Source organism: Podarcis tiliguerta, assembly GCF_965153285.1.
Source record: "Podarcis tiliguerta genome assembly, chromosome: 3".
In the NCBI taxonomy this organism is placed as follows: Eukaryota; Metazoa; Chordata; class Lepidosauria; order Squamata; family Lacertidae; genus Podarcis; species Podarcis tiliguerta.
The window spans coordinates 74,305,625-74,322,799 of NC_139536.1; the positions used below are offsets into that span (position 1 = coordinate 74,305,625).

General features: G+C 40.0%; 1 long non-coding RNA gene across 1 annotated transcript in view; it reads right to left on the minus strand.

The window, feature by feature from the left end:
- LOC310674409 overlaps nucleotides 1-17,175 on the minus strand; it is a 188,631-nt gene that overhangs the window by 43,126 nt on the left and 128,330 nt on the right. Inside the window, exons 4-6 of the long non-coding RNA XR_014509568.1 lie at nucleotides 14,780-14,861; nucleotides 11,692-11,810; nucleotides 1,514-1,562 (exon numbers count right to left, since the gene is read on the minus strand). This is a non-coding gene — a long non-coding RNA (uncharacterized lncRNA). The remainder of the gene's footprint in view (nucleotides 1-1,513; nucleotides 1,563-11,691; nucleotides 11,811-14,779; nucleotides 14,862-17,175) is intronic.

Consider the following 17,175-nt stretch of genomic DNA (forward strand, 5'->3'; position numbering starts at 1 on the left):
CTGGAATTCACATTACGAAACACATTACAGAAGTGCTCTCTACCCCTCCAGTGTTACAGTTCAAGGTAATATGTGACAGATTTGAACATTTTTTGAAAAGAAAATCTCCCAAGTGTGCAGATTGCAGCATTGCTCACTTAGAGATTACAGAGGCTTTTATATCTGTTACAAACGTGCAGTTATACTGATAACTTCAAAAGTGGAATATTACATATGATGCTGAAAATTCCAAACAAGTCCACTGATATGTTCTCTTTCTTTTCCTTTCTCTCTCCTCCCCACCCTCCTTTTCATTTAGCAATTGCTGGCTTGCCAGAGATCTTGAACTTGAGAAAGGTTAGACTTCACAATGCTGGAGCAGTTTGTGAGCATCAGCAGATTTAGCTTGTAATTTCATTGATCTATGTGGGCTTGCTGTTTGCAAACCAGCTGCTGCACTGTTTCCCCACAGCTACTGATCTGAGTAGCATTGATTTTTTCCCTTACATTAACATAGCATTACTTCTTTAATGGGCAATAAATGACTGGATGTAAATACAAACAGCGCTGCAACAACAAAAGATGGGGGATGAGGGGGATCAGTTTGTCCCCGGCTTTTCATTTATTTATTTATTTAGAGGGCTCTATTAATATTTGCCATTAAAATTAAAAGCAAAAAATATTGACCAAGATAATTCAATTTTGATTTTAGAGCAGGTCTTTTCAAAAATGGTTTTTTCCCCAGGAGGCAGCTTTTTTAGCTGTATTTGCTAACAGACATATATTACACTGCATATGGATATTGCTGTTGAAGCACATAGATTTTCATAAGGCTAAAAAGTAAAAGCACTATGAAGTGCCTTGCCCCTTGCCCCTTTATTACTACACTCTGAAAGGTAACGAATTCTAATTTTTATGTCAGCCACAGCAATCACACAAAATACGTTATCTCTTGCCTTAGTAATCATTAGAAAAACATGAAATGGATTTTGTTACGGCAGAATGGCATAGGAAAATTTGCCCGATATAAATTTTTGAAATATTGAATATCCCCTTGTGATGTGAAGTGTCCAGCTTTAAGCCTTTGAAAAGATATCATGTTAAGAATGCTGTGACATATTCGCAGTCTCTAGGAGTGAAATGCATCTTCATAGTTGGCACTTGTGTTCCTCATCTGCATTGAAGCAAACCTTACCCACAATACAGCGAAAAGGTGACAAATATAATGGATTTCTAAAGCGTATGCTTTAATATACACAAAGCTTCCATGGAAATGGTTTCTGTGCTATAAAAGACATACTCAGTGCTGTTTTTCTAGGAAAAAAGGTGCCAGACCTCAGCATGTGCCTCTCCCTTGTTCTCTTAGATGGCAATGGTGCCCGCCTGAGCGCCGGTGAACTTCGGCTGAAAAAAAGCCCTGGATATACTGAACACAATAGTGTTCAATGTCCACTAACTTTCTTCTATGATGTATACAATCTGTTGTGCTCAGATCTCCTTCTCCACAGAGTATATGAAAGGAAGTATCCCCTACCTGCTATTCTGCCATTTCCAGTCAGCATATTCCTGATGAGAGCCAGAACCTGCATGATTAAAATAAACCAATATATAACATATTAAAATATTTTGCCAATTTCCATTAAAAAAGGGAAGTGTTTCATTATGCTCTGCTCATCTGGTTATTTCCCCCAAAATGCATGATTATAAAGTAGCCATATATTTAATTCTACAGTACTGTACTTCTGTTCAGGTTATCATCAGAATTTGGGAACTACGGTTGTAAACTTTAGAACCAGCTGGAATATTAAACAAGGGTTTGAAGATGGTCTAATCCTATGAGTCCTTCAAGGACATGTCACCATATTATCTCAATTCAGACTAAAGGAGGAATGAAGGGGCTCTACACACAAACAACATGACTGCTTATACTTTGGTTTAATAAGCTACGATATGTTTATCAGAATTATTTCAGTGTGTCTATGAATTCAGAGAGAATGGTGTTTCTCCTTCTAAAGGTCTTTTTTACTAATAGCCATGTCACAATACAAAGTATAGAGAAGAAATAACTTGCTTCAACAAGCTAAGATTTAAGTTTTCAACCAGCTGGACATAAAACACACATACACACATCTAATCGGTAACTGCTATGCTCTGGATCATTTATGAACAGCAAGGTGCTTCATTGACCCTCATAAAGACATCTGCCTTGTACTGCCCATGAGTGTCTCTTATGGGCCCAAGACAAGCAAAGTATTCACTGCTCAGCTTGCTAATCTTCTGTATCTCTATGTGCATGTTCTTCAGTGCAATGCAGCTTTTAATTCAGCAGGCTAATTTCTGGCATTTTGGTCCTTGATCCCAGTAAATACTGGAGCCTTCCTTCCTTCCTTCCTTTTTTGCAATAGTGAAATTGAATAAGTAAAATAAGTAAAACCAATCAAAATGTTGCACTCGGGTGGTTCTACTTTTGTTCTTTGTTTTTCTTCCTCCCTCATTCCCTCTAAACTCAACAGTTTTTAGACCTGCACATTTGTCGTAAGGTGGGCTGTGGGGATTTTGTAGGGATTCTGCGGCACTCCCAAGCTTTGCAATTCTAGCTTTGTGGGGGTGGGAGCTGTGGGACTGTAATGGGGGATGTTGCATTATATTAACAAGCATTTTTATCCTGCTTCTGACTGCTTTTCAGTGACTCAGGTTTGCTAAAGGGTCCTATTGTGGATTGGCCCTTTTGTGATATCAATTGTGAGCCATTAAGGGATTGTGATTAAGTGGGCACCAACTCAAGGAAAGAGGCAATCCTTGTACATGCTTTTGAATGCAAGGTTGCCCATTCAGTCATCACTTTAATTTATCTGCAGCACAGGCTTTTACTGGATGCTAAGCAGTTCAGTGGTTTAGGTTCAGTCGAGTCATTTGTTCCTATGGTTTTCTTTCTAACATGCTTAGTTTTGAATGGTTATTTTGGAGTGCTGTTGTTTACAATCTGAGTGCTAAGAGAAGGGTAACTTCCATTCTTTACTTCACACAATCTTGTTAGTTCCATTGATCAGTACGAAAAGACAGAGTAAAACAATGACTAACAGCATGTTCACCTAGGGGAGATGTCGGCTGCTCCTTTATGATGTAAGTTACAGGACAATCCTACCCAGAATCAACTCCCTGGTCAGCAGCCACCATATGGGCTAACTGAATGGGAAATCACCCAATGCCTGAGCCAAATTAACTTGCATATACAAACAATAATGTTGTCGCTTGTTTTGATCCAAGAATGTTTTCCCGTGTTTTTTAATCATGCATGTGAGGCAAGAAGGAACAGAAAATGATCACTTAATGGACAGATCTCATCTGTGGCCAGGAGAAGTAGGAACTGCTTTAAACCACACCAAATGGGGACATCGTTGGATTCCTAAGTACATTTTCTAGACTCAAACAGTCCTTACTTTTGAGCAAACAGACTAGCAAACTTCCCCATAGGGATGGGCATTCCAGAATTGTTATGCAGCATATTGGGCTATATATGTGGTTGAAATAAAACCAGTGTTTGTTTGCTTTTTCACTTCTAGGTGACTGCAGAACTATGCTTCAGCAGCACTAAGAAGCCTATTGTGGAATGGATTTGCAGGCACTTAGTGGTACCAACCCACCCGCTGCAGGGCTAATCCTTTGGCACCAATCTCTGGAGTGAACCAGGAGTCTGGGTTGCCGGGCTGTCAAGAGTAAAAACAAGAGAGCAAGGGTGGAGAAAAAGCCAGGAGTCAGGACTGAAGGCAAAGCAGGAGGAGAGGACAAAACCAGATGCGGGACTGGAGAACAGGCCAAGAATTGGTTTCAAAGACTGACTAGAAACACAGAGGCATACCAGAACAAAGGTAGACACTGGTGTTCCAAACAAGGCACCAGTAAGATATGAAGTTTCCATTTACTCCTTACTCCCAGGAAGAAGTACCTGCACAGGTAAGCCAAAGAGTTGCTTTGCTCTCCACATAAAACACAGAACTAAACAGTTCTAGACTCCACTAGCACCTGTGTTTGAAGGCTCAAAAGTTGAACCCAAAACCTTTTGTAGCATGGAAACCACTCTGTTTCTCCCCCTCAGCATTCGGTGGCCATTTAGCATTCTCACTTGGAGTATCTGGATTATACTTGGTGTTCTTAGTGTTGCTCCTTTAGGTACTCCCCCCCTTTTGTTTTCTACTTCTGCAGATACCCCCCCCCTTTGATTCTCAACAATTAGGATTCCTGCTAATATTTTAAAGTCATAGATTGGGCCTAAACGTCATATACCTATCAAAAAATACCACACAAGAAGGCTTGATATAGATGCATGTCTTTCGAAGAAAGTCATGCATACTTCCAATCTGCGACTGATGGAGTGTTTATTTGCTAAGTGATTTATCTGCTGTACTTTTGCATGAAGAGTTCAATTTAAATGATATTTCTATCAGCTTCAAAACAGAGAGTGCATTTTAACATTCAGGTTGAACATTACATCCCCCCCCCCCCCCAAGAAATCCCTGGTAAATAGTAATTGTCTAAAACATGTTTTACAATGAAACAAAATGAAAATAAGGGAAAATAGGCTGTAAGAGCAGCTCCTCTAATCATGTTAATAGTAGTTCAGTTGTGTTTCTCCTAAATAATCTTGTATTACAGAAGAGGGGGCAGGGAAACCTACACTCGTAGCCATGCATTATACTGGAGGATATGGAAATTATCATTATTTTCATTCTCTGCTCTTTTCCTGTAAAGAGCTTTCCAATCAGTGAAAGTAAATACAACTGAATAACGTAATGTATAAATACGGTTTTATTGTTATGACAATTACATTTTATTCAGTGTTGTTGCTTTTTTTGTAATAAATAGATACCATGAAAATTCCAATACAATTTAGGTACAAGTTCGATTTCAACACTTGGGATTTATATTAGGGTGTATAAATTATGTCAGGGAGAAATGCACTTGCAGAAATTAAATTATGTCAGAAATACTGACAGATTGTAGTCAGCGCGCACCGAGAGGCTCATACTAACACCAGTCTGTTTCAACTTTGACGCCATCAAAATTACATGTTCGCTTGCTTTGTGTGTAGCACTGTAAATGATCAGAGCAAAATAAATTGCTGCCTTCTTCATATCAACTCAAGAAGACTAAAGACAAGTGAGAAACTGAACTTTCAGAGGCAAAGGCACAATACAGCTTTACAGTTAATCATAAGTTAGTTTATGTAAACCAAGAGGAATACATTCTCTGCATACTGCATACATTCCCTGGTAATCCTGTGTGCACAGCTGACACCTACGTGTGCATGCAACCTGGAGCTCCACCAATAAGCTTGCATTGCCCCCTATGGTTGCAATGTATTACTTATTGGGGGGGAGGAAATACTGGGAAAGTATTCTATGAGCTTTCACTTACTCCTTGGAGGGGCAGGATGGAAGAAGGTAGGAAAGGTGAAATGCATCCAATTTCTGGGGTGTGGGTGTGGGTGTCAGGGGCTCACAACATTAATAAGCAGTGCTCCTTTCATTAATGGTGAAAGCACACAAGAAGCTTTCTCAAATTGTAAGTGAACTGGTGGTTCTGTTATTTTTGAAATGCCAGTTATCTCAATAGATGGCATAATGTCTGCTCCAAATAAGAAAACAACAAAACATATAGCTGCTTATTGCTTCCCCTAATGGAGGAGGAGGGCGCCAGAAACTTTGCTCTTCCTTTTTCCATGCAAACAGTACAGATCTATTTCTGCATGGCTGGGCCTCTATTGCGCTACTGTAATGAATATTAGAATCGTAGTCCCATGACCATTTCCACGGTGTCACAGGAACTGCCTTATCAACACAAGGGTAGTAATGGCATAATAGGGGATAGACCATCTATCCAAAAATGTCCTAAGCATCAGTGACAGCGCCCTAAGCATCCTGTCAATCATCCTGAGAAAACAAACAAACAAAAACAGCCCTAGAGTTTCACAGGGGAAGACTGAAAAATTATGATATTTTTTATGTAAGTCAGACTGTACTTTGGGTTATAATTTTGAAGAGGAATATGGAACCCCATAGTGATGTCAGGAGATTGATAGGTGGGCATCCCTACTTAAGTGGGCCACGAGACAAAAAAGGGAGCTCAAGATCCAGCCTGCCAGCTTGATCTTAATCCCTGACCCTGCTTTAGAATTTCAGAAGGGTATCCTCTGTCCCAGAGGTGGGCAGAAAGCAGATCATAGTCTACTAGTGGATCTCTGGATGATTGACAGTATATCAGCAAAGATCTCTGACTCTAATTGTTTAAAATAGCAGGAACAAAATTACACTAAACTGCTGAAATGAGGAAAGCTGAGGGATGGGTAACCAGGGGTGGATTCTTGTGTGTCTCTATTCAGTTTTTGTACTCGAAATAAATTCCTGGATTCAGAATTCTGTAATTCAAAGTGTGCAGTTTTTATACCAAAATTGAGCTTCTTCTTCTGCTTCTTCTGCTTCTTCTGCTTCTTCTTCTTATCATCATCATCATCACCATCCCACACTCTTCATTCCAAAAGGCTCCCAAAGCAGCTTACATACAATCCATTAAATCAAGACAGTCTCTATCCGCAGGCTTACAAACCGAACACACACACACACACGGGAGAGGGGACAGGGACAGAAGAGGAAAATAAGGATAGAGAGGTTCCTCCTTAAATACATTAAGGATGGAGAGGTTCCTCAGTCCTGCCCCTAGACTATTGTGATACTCATATGAATAACTTTTAAGAAGCAGTGGCTGTTCTGCAACCAGATATCCTTCCCCTCCTCAGGGACGGCTGGGATCAGCCCAGATTGTGAGGAGGGGAGGAGGAGCTTATTTTGACACTTGGCAAGGAGACAGCCAGAGCCCTATTCTGGAACCACCCTGTTGCCAAGAGACATCTTAGGGTTGTAATGAAAATCAAAGTAGATCCTGCACACCTGGAATCTGGCACCCGCCCCACTGGTGTATTGCCAACATAAACTTGTAATGGCCTTGAACAGTTGCTTAGCAATGAGAATTCTCCACAGCAACTCATATCCTTCTCAGGTCATGTGATCAGCATTGGTCGTTGAGTGCTGCCAGAGTATGTCTCTCTGGCCAGATGGCAGAGGACAGAAGAGCTTTGTATATAGTTCTGTTTCTGATTTGTTTTCTTTGTGTAGATCAGTAGTGTAATACAACTTGTAAATAACAAAGACATTAAGAGAAGAACTCAATGGGTGAGGTGTTTATGCCTGTCATGGAAATTCACCAAGAGAGGGCTGGACTGCTGCTGCTGTGAAGACACAGGGAGAATTTCTATGGAGCTCTGCTGGCACAAATAAAAGGTTTCCAAAGAGTTGGCATTCACGCACTAACATAACCCATCACTACTGTCCCATTGTGAAACCCAAACCAAGGGACTGCCCAGTCCTTGCACAAAAAGGAGTCAGCAACATTTCAGCCCAAATGGTGGCTCATTGTATATGGCCACTATAAAAGCTATACTTGTTTCCAGCATTAATTGAAATCAACAGACTTTCTGCTTTCAGTTACAATGGGCATGGGACTTGTTCTATTCTTTGCCTCCTATATACATATCTTATCACAGGAGTGAGATTGAAAAATAATTTTCTACATATGTTTTTCTTTTGATTGCAAAATGGTGGGCTATATGTTTTACAGTATTCATTGCAACGCTCACAGATATCTACTCTCCTGGGATCTAGTTTAATTTCTTATATATCCATGTCATTTTTCTTTCCTATTAATATTCCCACATGGCAAGTACATTACTTCATGCTGCTGAATTGATTTTCAAGAAGAATCTCTTTTCACATAAATTGTTACTTTTCATAAAACCCATGAAAATTTCAGACAAAATTACACAAAACTCAGTCTCACAAGGAACCAATAGCAACGTGCAGGAGGAATGCCCCGCTTGCAATATTATTCTCGCAAGTATTTGTGAACAGATTAAAACTTATTCGTAAGAAACACATTTTAAAACATAGCTTGCTGTTGAATAGCATAGGAAGTACAGTACGTGTCAGACCTGGGAGCCAACCCTAATCCAAGCAAAGGCAACCTTTATTTTAATTAGTCAACACTCATCCCAAAGCTTATTTATATTATTGTATTGCAAATTCAGGAGAGAGAGATTGCTTCACATTAATAACAGTTATTTATTTAAAATCATTTGCAAGGTTTCCTCAGTACTGTTGCTGTGACATCAACGTCTTCCTAGCCACACCCTAGGAACATTGTGAAGTCATTTAGTTCAACCCCCTGCTAAGTGCAGTTTTCACAATGCAAGCTACACCTACAGCATCCCAGGCAGTTGGTTGTCCAACCTCTGCTTAAATATTTCTAGGAAAGGAGAGTCCATCTACCAACAAGGCTGTCTGTTCCATGGTCAAATAGCTCTTGCTGTCTGCTTTCCCAAAGTCTCCACTCTTAGTTCCAGTTTTGCCCTATGGAGTAGCAAAGAGCAAGTTTGCTCCACCTTCCGCATGGCACCCCTTCAGATATTTGAGGACTGCTATGTTCTCTCCGTCATCCTCACTTATCCAGGCAAACCATAGGCAAAATTTTCAATCGTTTGTGGAGGGACTTGGTATCCAGACTTCTCGCTGTCCTGTGTTCCACCCTTTGGGCCACTGGTAAAGAAACAGTCTGATCTGTCAATCCGTAACTACAAAGGATCTACACTGACCTTCAAAGGCAGTCAGCTGCCTAGAGCCAAATTGCCAAGGGCAGGGCACTTTGCAACATCAGATGAGTGCAATCAACAGCCATAATTTAAACTACATTGATAATCAATGTTGGACCTTTCCGTTTACACTTTTAGTATTGAATTGTATGCAGAGTTGATTAAAGTGCACCCACTGTACATACATATTGAATAATTCTTTTTTTTGGAAATTTTATCTGTCCGTGTGTGTGTGTGGTGAAAGAATCACCACCCTCTGCATTTTACTCAGAAGAAAATCCCACTGGTTCCAATAGGGTAGGGTTTTCATACGTCCAGGAAATCCTGGACATATCCTCTTTGGGGGGGGGACATGCCCATCTGGGGGTATTTTTAATTTTTTAAGGCAATGTCTGGGTATGGGGGGGTATTTATATGGAGGTGGGGTTTGGCTCACCCTCAGGTACATATTTAGCTCTGCCTTAAAATCCCCAGAATCCCACTAAGGCAGCCTATCTCAGTGACAGATTCAGGATCTGTCCAAATCTGATGCCCACCCTTAATGTTTAGGATTACAGCAAGGGCTAAACTAAATGTTACACTAAATACATTATGCACTTAAAATGTGACAGGTTCTTAAAAACCAAAATAGCAGGATCAGAAACATGGTGGGCATAGAGGGATTGTTTAACCAATCTCCCCCTTTTATGGCCCTGATGAGAATCACCTCGCTCTCCTGAAGCCACTATTTTTCTCTCAATATAACAAGCAGCTTTGGAGGAAAGAGGAAGGTTTACATTGGGATTGTGACTGAGAGGGAAAGAGTTAAATTACCCCTCCATGCCCACCACAGTCCCAATCCCAATGGATAGGCAGACATACTATTTTGGTTTTCAGAAACAGGTTACAGTTAATGCATAAGGCTATAATCCTAGCCTTATCCTTCCACTAGCCCGAAAGTAAGCCCTATTACACTCAGCGAGGTTGACTTTTAGATTGCACTTGTATAGGATTGCACTGCAAGTATATTTGACCCAATTTTGACACTAAAAAAATAAATTCATAAGATAACAAAAGACAAAGAAGTGAAATAACTTGGGATGTAAAAGAAGAGAAAATGAAAATGACCCTACCAGCCATTTAGCTTGTTTCACAAGAATGTAGAAAAGGGTAGAATATGGAGAAAGAATACAGACTGGGCCAGAGCAAATAATCTAATTTATTCTATTCAGTTTCAACCATCTAAGTCGAGATCTTTGTTACCACCTTCTCACATGCTGCTCACAGGACAGGAATTTTAAGTGGCTACCGATCACATATACCGTTAAAATGTCTTCAAATTAATATTCTTATATCTTTTGATGTGGCATTTAGCTAAGTCATCCCACCTCAGGGTGCTGTGTCCAACAGAAACCTTCAGGGAAGGAAATATAAGATAGGGAAAGGTTGCAATTTTGTGACCTCTAGAAAACTTTCAAAAATGTGAAAAGGGGGAAAGATCATTGCCTTTCCTGATCTTTACCTCAATGCAGAATATATGAAATAAAGTAGTTCTCAACATTTTCCTCCTCAGTTTCAACAAAGTTAAAGATGTATATAATATAAAATATGGCTGGCTAGTTCAGGGTCACACAGTGCCTTGTTATAGGGCCTCTGGCCACGGCCTCACTGGCACTGACTCAGCTGCTCTAATTCTCAAAACTTAAAATCCTACAATGCCATAGCAGAACACTTTTTAACATACAAAACAGTGGGAAATTCCTCAGCACTCCTCATACATTCCCCACCAGTCAAGTGCCCCTTTCGGGTCCCTCAGCTTCTTTCATCAACATGAGGACATGTGTCCCCTTGGTCCTCTCGCCCATACTGTACACCCTTCTTAGTAAACTCAAACTCTGTCCTCCCACACCAAGCCTCCAAGTGCCCTTTCCCACACTGGCCCCTTCAAAGCTGTATTCTGCAGATCAACACATACACACATACAAACTAATGGGAAGAATGTCATTTGAAAACCATGGGACGCAACTTTGAAGAAAGCTAAATAGCAGTCTTGGAGCCTTCTGTGACAGAAAAACAACAATAACCCTGTAGACTTGTGCACCAGTATCATGACCAGATACCCTCCCCACTTCCCCATATTATATTGGTTTCCCTCCAGAGTTATGGGGAACCCAAAAGCTTGATAATATATCAATACTTTTTTGTATATTCTAAAAACAGCATTATTCTTCCATGGTTTTTAGATAATGCTATATACATATAAGGTAGAGTGGAATTGATCTAGGTAGCTATCATGGTCTAGAATAGGTCTGTGCGATATATTGATATATCATCCAAAACCAGTTTGAAGACCATATCGTGATACTGGTTTCATAATTTTTGACCTGGCCAATCATGGTATGTGTGTGTGTGCCATGCAGAAACCACAATATTGGGGGCAGGGGGCGGGGATGAAGCTAGCTAATACCTCTACACAGCTCCATCCTTATTTCAAACATTCTGATATATCAATATATCACATTTTTTAGCTGGTGATTTATTGCGATGTTGAAAGCCAGATATTGCCCAGACCTAGTCTAGAAAGATTTGCTGGTTGAGAAGCAGCAGCATTCCATAACTCTTGAGATTCTGGTGTTAACCTGAACTATGTTTAATGGATTGAGGCAGACATTCTTAAGGGTACATAGACCTCTTGTTGCTTAAGCCCTTCACAATTTCCAAAGATCATCCAAGCTTGAGTTATGTCCTTATCATATTCAGACAGTAATGGCACATAAAGATGACTATGGGCTTCACCTACAGGGATTGTTTTCCTCTGCAGATTCAAAAATACCAAACTTGTTAACTGTCTGCATTCACGACGCTGGGCTAGTTTTATGATTTCCACAAGTATATTTGGTTAGCATGCCTTTCTACAAATCAACTATTTAAAGTCAGTAACATTTAAGAATGTCCAACTACAATGATAACACACAACAGAAATGACATTTCTTATCATTTCTAAAGAATCTGTTGTCTGTTTTTTAAGAGCATACCAGTTCCTATAGCACAGGCCAACAAGGGTCATTAAGCACCAATAGGTCTCAGAATCTTTCTTCAGAGTCAATCACATTGTAGACTTCACTAGGGATCTCATTTTCCTTCCACACAAGATCTGCAGGGCAAAGAAGGCAAATGAACTATGAAAAATATAATCACTGCTTTTTACTGTTGCCTTTTTGTCATAAAAATTCCATTTATTTAAATTCCATTAAAAAGAACATTTGGCTGCCGAGAGCATAAATATATACTTTTCTTATATTTACAATTTTTCATTCTCATTCTCCAAAAGTCTTTGACATTTCCTTCAATCAACATATTTAAAACAATTTTCATGCCACGAACTAATGAATTTGTTCATGTAAACATGCATTACTGTGGGAGATTAGACATATGAAGAGACATGCAGACATACAAGATTTGTCAAGGTCTTCATATTGTACATTCTCTTTCAGCTGTGGGTAGGAATTGAGAAACAGTTTATATGCTTGATATAGTATTTTCAGGCAGTAAGAAAGCAGATAAAAGGAAAGATCTGATCATTAAAGGGGCTATACCAGTAAGATAGGGGTTTTGCTCCAACAACAAATGGTATTGACCAGTTTGTTGCTGTCTAGTCGTTTAGTCGTGTCCGACTCTTCGTGACCCCATGGACCAGAGCATGCCAGGCACTCCTGTCTTCCACTGCCTCCCACAGTTTGGTCAGACTCATGTTTGTAGCTTCGAGAACACTGTCCAACCATCTCGTCCTCTGTCGTCCCCTTCTTCTTGTGCCCTCAATCTTTCATTGACCAGTTACATATTGACAATACAGGTCTAACAATTCAACACATTCCAGCTACTGAGATTCATACACATACATTGTTTACAGTTTCAGGAAACTCTTAATTACATTATGTGTTTGAGTTGGAGCACTTGCAGAGTAAGGATCTCAACATGTACACAAGTCCAATACCTTAAGAAAGTCACCACCGTGAGCTGCTTTAAACTTCCATAATTCTAATAATTGTCTTGGATTCAGAGCCAACTAGGCTTCTTATTTATTTATATTCATATCACACCTTTATTTCTATCATGGAACCCAAGGTGGCCCACATGCAGTTCCCATGCAGTCACCCAGGCACTGACCAGACTCACAACTGTTTGGCTCCATCAGAAGGTGGCCTCCTGTCCTTTCAAGCTATTCTCTGGGAGTAAACATATTTTTCAGAATATATCCCACAAGATCAGAGACCAGGCCTGCACAACTAATGTCCTATCAAGCCAAGCGCAACCCTAATGGGCAAAAAACATTTCTGGTGCACTGTTCAGACTGCATGAGCAGAACAGTGAATAATATACTCCTGGTAAGAAGGAAAAGCATGCACGCCAATTTAGATCTCTTCACTACACTGTATATTTCACTGCCTATGAATAGCATTTGGAAATTGCAGTTGGTTCAGTATATAGCAGCTAAGTTACCACCTGGGACCTTTCGATCTGACCACCCAGGGCTAGATTTACTGATGCCGGTTTGCTCTATTCAAACTACTGGATCTAACCACAAGACTTTTAACAGACTGGGGCCAGGATATTTGAAGGCCCAGATACTCCCAAACAAATCTGTACAGTCATAAAGATGTGCCGAATTTCTCCAAGGGCCTTTAGATCTAAGGTGAGTGGCTACTGTAAAAAGAACTTGCTCTGTCTGTGGGATTCCCTCCCCAAGCACATTCATTTACTATCATTTATACCAGGGAGGGGGAGCTGTGACTCACTAGAAATTGCTGGACAACAATTCCCATCTTCTACAACAATTGTCCAAGCTGGCTGGTGCTGATGGGAATTTTAATCCAAGAACATTTTGAAGGTCAGAGGTTCGCCATATCTGATTTTAAAAAATCCTACACGACAAGAATTTGGGGCAGTGTTTAATGAAGATTTTCTGCTGATGGTTTGTTATTTTGTTAGCTGCGATTTGGTCTTATTTGACCTTGGGTAGGGAGTTGGGGCAATTTTCCTGGAGATCACACATGGAGGGGGACATATCAACACCCATGAACAATAAATGTAAGCTCTCTCTCTCTCTCTCTGTGTGTGTGTGTGTGTGTGTGTGTGTGTAATACAACACTGATGGAGTGCAATTGGAAGGAAATGTGGACCTTAACTGAACATTCAGCTCCTTATTACAAGTTCCAGTGTGATCAGTGATTCTTACTTTTTAATGAACAGAATTAAAGCCCCAGGCTTTCTGAGGTGATTTTTTTAAAAAAAGTATATCACAGCATTAAACTATTTAAAATAATGGTTATAAACAGCTTTGAGAGCCAAATAGTCAAAATGTCAGATATCACAAAACTATTAACAAATTCATTTTCTGGGAAGTAATCCCAATATTTAGGGGGGGAAATGCATTACTGCTGAAACCAGACAGAGCAGACTTAGGAAGGATCATATATGCTTTTATATTTTTCAGGCATTGCAGATGATGTCTCAAGATCTGTGGCAGTGTCAAGAATGGACCCAAGGTAAGGAGAAAGGTCTCTAATTTCTGTACTCTGTGCTGGTGCTAGCAGACACTCCAAAGGCATTAGCAGCAAGGAAAAATGGAAGGCGCCTAAAACTACTTGAAGTTATCTTCAGGGCCAGAAATCTCAGTCCCCTCTGCTTTTCAGTCCTGTAATATTAACAGCAGCTGAAGTCCACACCACAAAAGCAATTACCCTTTAAATACTCAGTGTCCTCTTCCCTTTAGGTATATTGTAGGGTGGGGAGCTAACAAACAAACAGTAGGGAGCAAGCAAACAAAAACAAAGCAGAATGGACAATAGCAAAACAGTGGATGCCTTCCATCGAAGTAAATGTCCTTAGATTAAAAAATTCTGGTTTTCCCCGCTTTAAAACAACAACGACAACAAAGGTCTATGGAAACATATTTCTAGGCTACATGTAGTTTTGGCTTGGTTCCACAAAATGAACTGCAGAATTGCCTCAATTTAATTACTACCCCATGAAGCATTCTGACAGCCCCAATGCAATGCTTAGCAAGCGTTTTACCTCAGACAGCTTCAAGATGTATTGCAGCATTGAAATTACAATACATACCATGACTTGTTCTGTCATCCCACTTTGGGAAAGCAGCAAGCTTGTCTCTTTAATAAGCTGTCTGATATACCACCCATTTCACCTGTAAAAACAGAGGTAAAATGTAAGTAGCCATAAGTTAGCATTCTAACAGCAGGCATAAAGCTTAATTTTAAAATCTGTATGTTTATGTGTGCATCTATGAATATTGTGTGTGTATGTGTGTGTGTATACATACATACATACATACATACATACATACAAAAAGCAAACAAACAAACAAACACATATACACATATGCTGAGGATCCATGTTGTACTGGTTAAGGGTGGAATCCTATTCACCCTCAACTGATAGTAGGTTCCACTGAACTCTATGGGACTTACTTCTGAGTGGACATGTGTAGCATTGCTCTGTTAATCAAAGGATTATTCAACAAAACCTTCATTTGCTTAATCAATGGAAGTTAAAGGCATGCTTGTTACTGATCTAAAGCTAGTTTGGGTGTAGTGTGTTATAGACCAGGAAATGACAAAGAAAATGACAAAGGTGTCTAATCCTTACGACAATGGACAGTAATTTTGGTTTATTAAACTGCAAATTATCTCACACTTCCTTCAATATTTCAGAAAGGTGCCCACAATTGAGGGTTTTGGTTATATGCCAATGAAGTTAATCAATTAATTGATGGATTAGTTGGTTAAAGGGCAGGTGATAAATCAACTTGCAATTCTTTCATTGGAAGACAGCCCTATTATATGGAACACACACAAGTGCACACACTAATCTTCAGATGTTTCCAGCAAAACATATTCAAATCTAATAATGAAGCAACACATTTCTAGCCCCTTCTGGCAATTAAACTCGGCCATTCCATGTCATCCAGTATGCACATGTTAATTACATGTCCACGTGGGTCATATATCTTGATAACATGCAAACTTATTTCAACAGAGAAGAAATGAATTGCACCACAGGCCAAAAGACCAAAATTATTGTTGTCAGTAATATCTGTACAATAAAATATCTTATCAGTTTATACAGAAATAAGGAAAGTACAACACTGATTAAAAATTTCCTAAAAATCAGATAAAACAAAAAATGCAATTGTATTTCACAGATAAAAGTACCCATGTATGAAACTAAAATCATAATTTAACAGTAGAAATCAGAGTCCAGCAAAGTTTGGATAAACATATACGTTTTTAAGAGGTGTTTAAAGATAAATACTGTCCCTGCCACGTGAATTACCCAGGGGAGGGCATTCAGGAAAGTAGTCCAAGAAAGCCCATTTCTGCATTTTCACTGGTCAGGGAATACTGAAGACCTTAAACATGAGCTTAGCAGTAGTGAGGGCAGGTGTCTGCTAGATATACCAGCCCCACTCTGTTTAGGGCTTTCCATGTCAGCAAAAAAAATCTTGACCTTGCACCACACATACTAGAAGCTGTATTTTGCACTAGCTGCTGATAGTTAACCGGATGCAAGGACAGCCCCACATACAGCACACTGCAATAATTTCATTGTGACCTAACCAATGCATGAACCACCATGGCAAGGCTATGGTGTGCAATATTCAATTGTTCCAGTTAGAATGTATTTGATTATAAGTTTTGCAACCAATAACAGAATTTAAATAATATAACATGGGAATCACCAAGTGCATCTCTGTTTATAATAATAATAATAATAATAATAATAATAATAATAATAATAATAATAATTTATTATTTGTACCCCGCCCATCTGGCTGGGTTTCCCCAGCCACTCTGGGCGGCTTCCAACAAAGATGAAAAATACACTAAAATGTCACATATTAAAAACTTCCCTGAACAGGGCTGCCTTCAGATGTCTTCTGAATGTCAGGTAGTTGTTTATCGCTTTGACATCTGATGGGAGGGCGTTCCACAGGGCGGGCACCACTACTGAGAAGGCCCTCTGCCTAGTTCCCTGTAACTTGGCCTCTCGCAGTGAGGGAACCGCCAGAAGGCCCTCGGAGCTGGACCTCAGGCAGAATGATGGGGGTGGAGACGCTCCTTCAGATATACTGGACCGAGGCCGTTTAGGGCTTTAAAGGTCAGCACCAACACTTTGAATTGTGCTCGGAAACGTGTTTGTGTTTTTAAAAGCTGTTTATGTAAAACTAGTCAATCCAGAATATGGACTCAAATCCTGGTGCATGCTCTGTTAAATGCCCAGCAGTGTAGATAGCAGCGTGCACACTCGCATGCACACTTGGATGGAAAACTGATCAAGAAAAACACAACTCAAGTCACTGTGAAAGAAGATATTGGAGCCCTTCAAGTAATCAGGTCAGTTGTGGTCACCCTATGGCACACAGACCAGAGGGGGCACTCAGAGCCCTCTCTGTAGGAATGCGTGCCATCGCCCTATCACAGAGTTCATAGGGGCAGCAT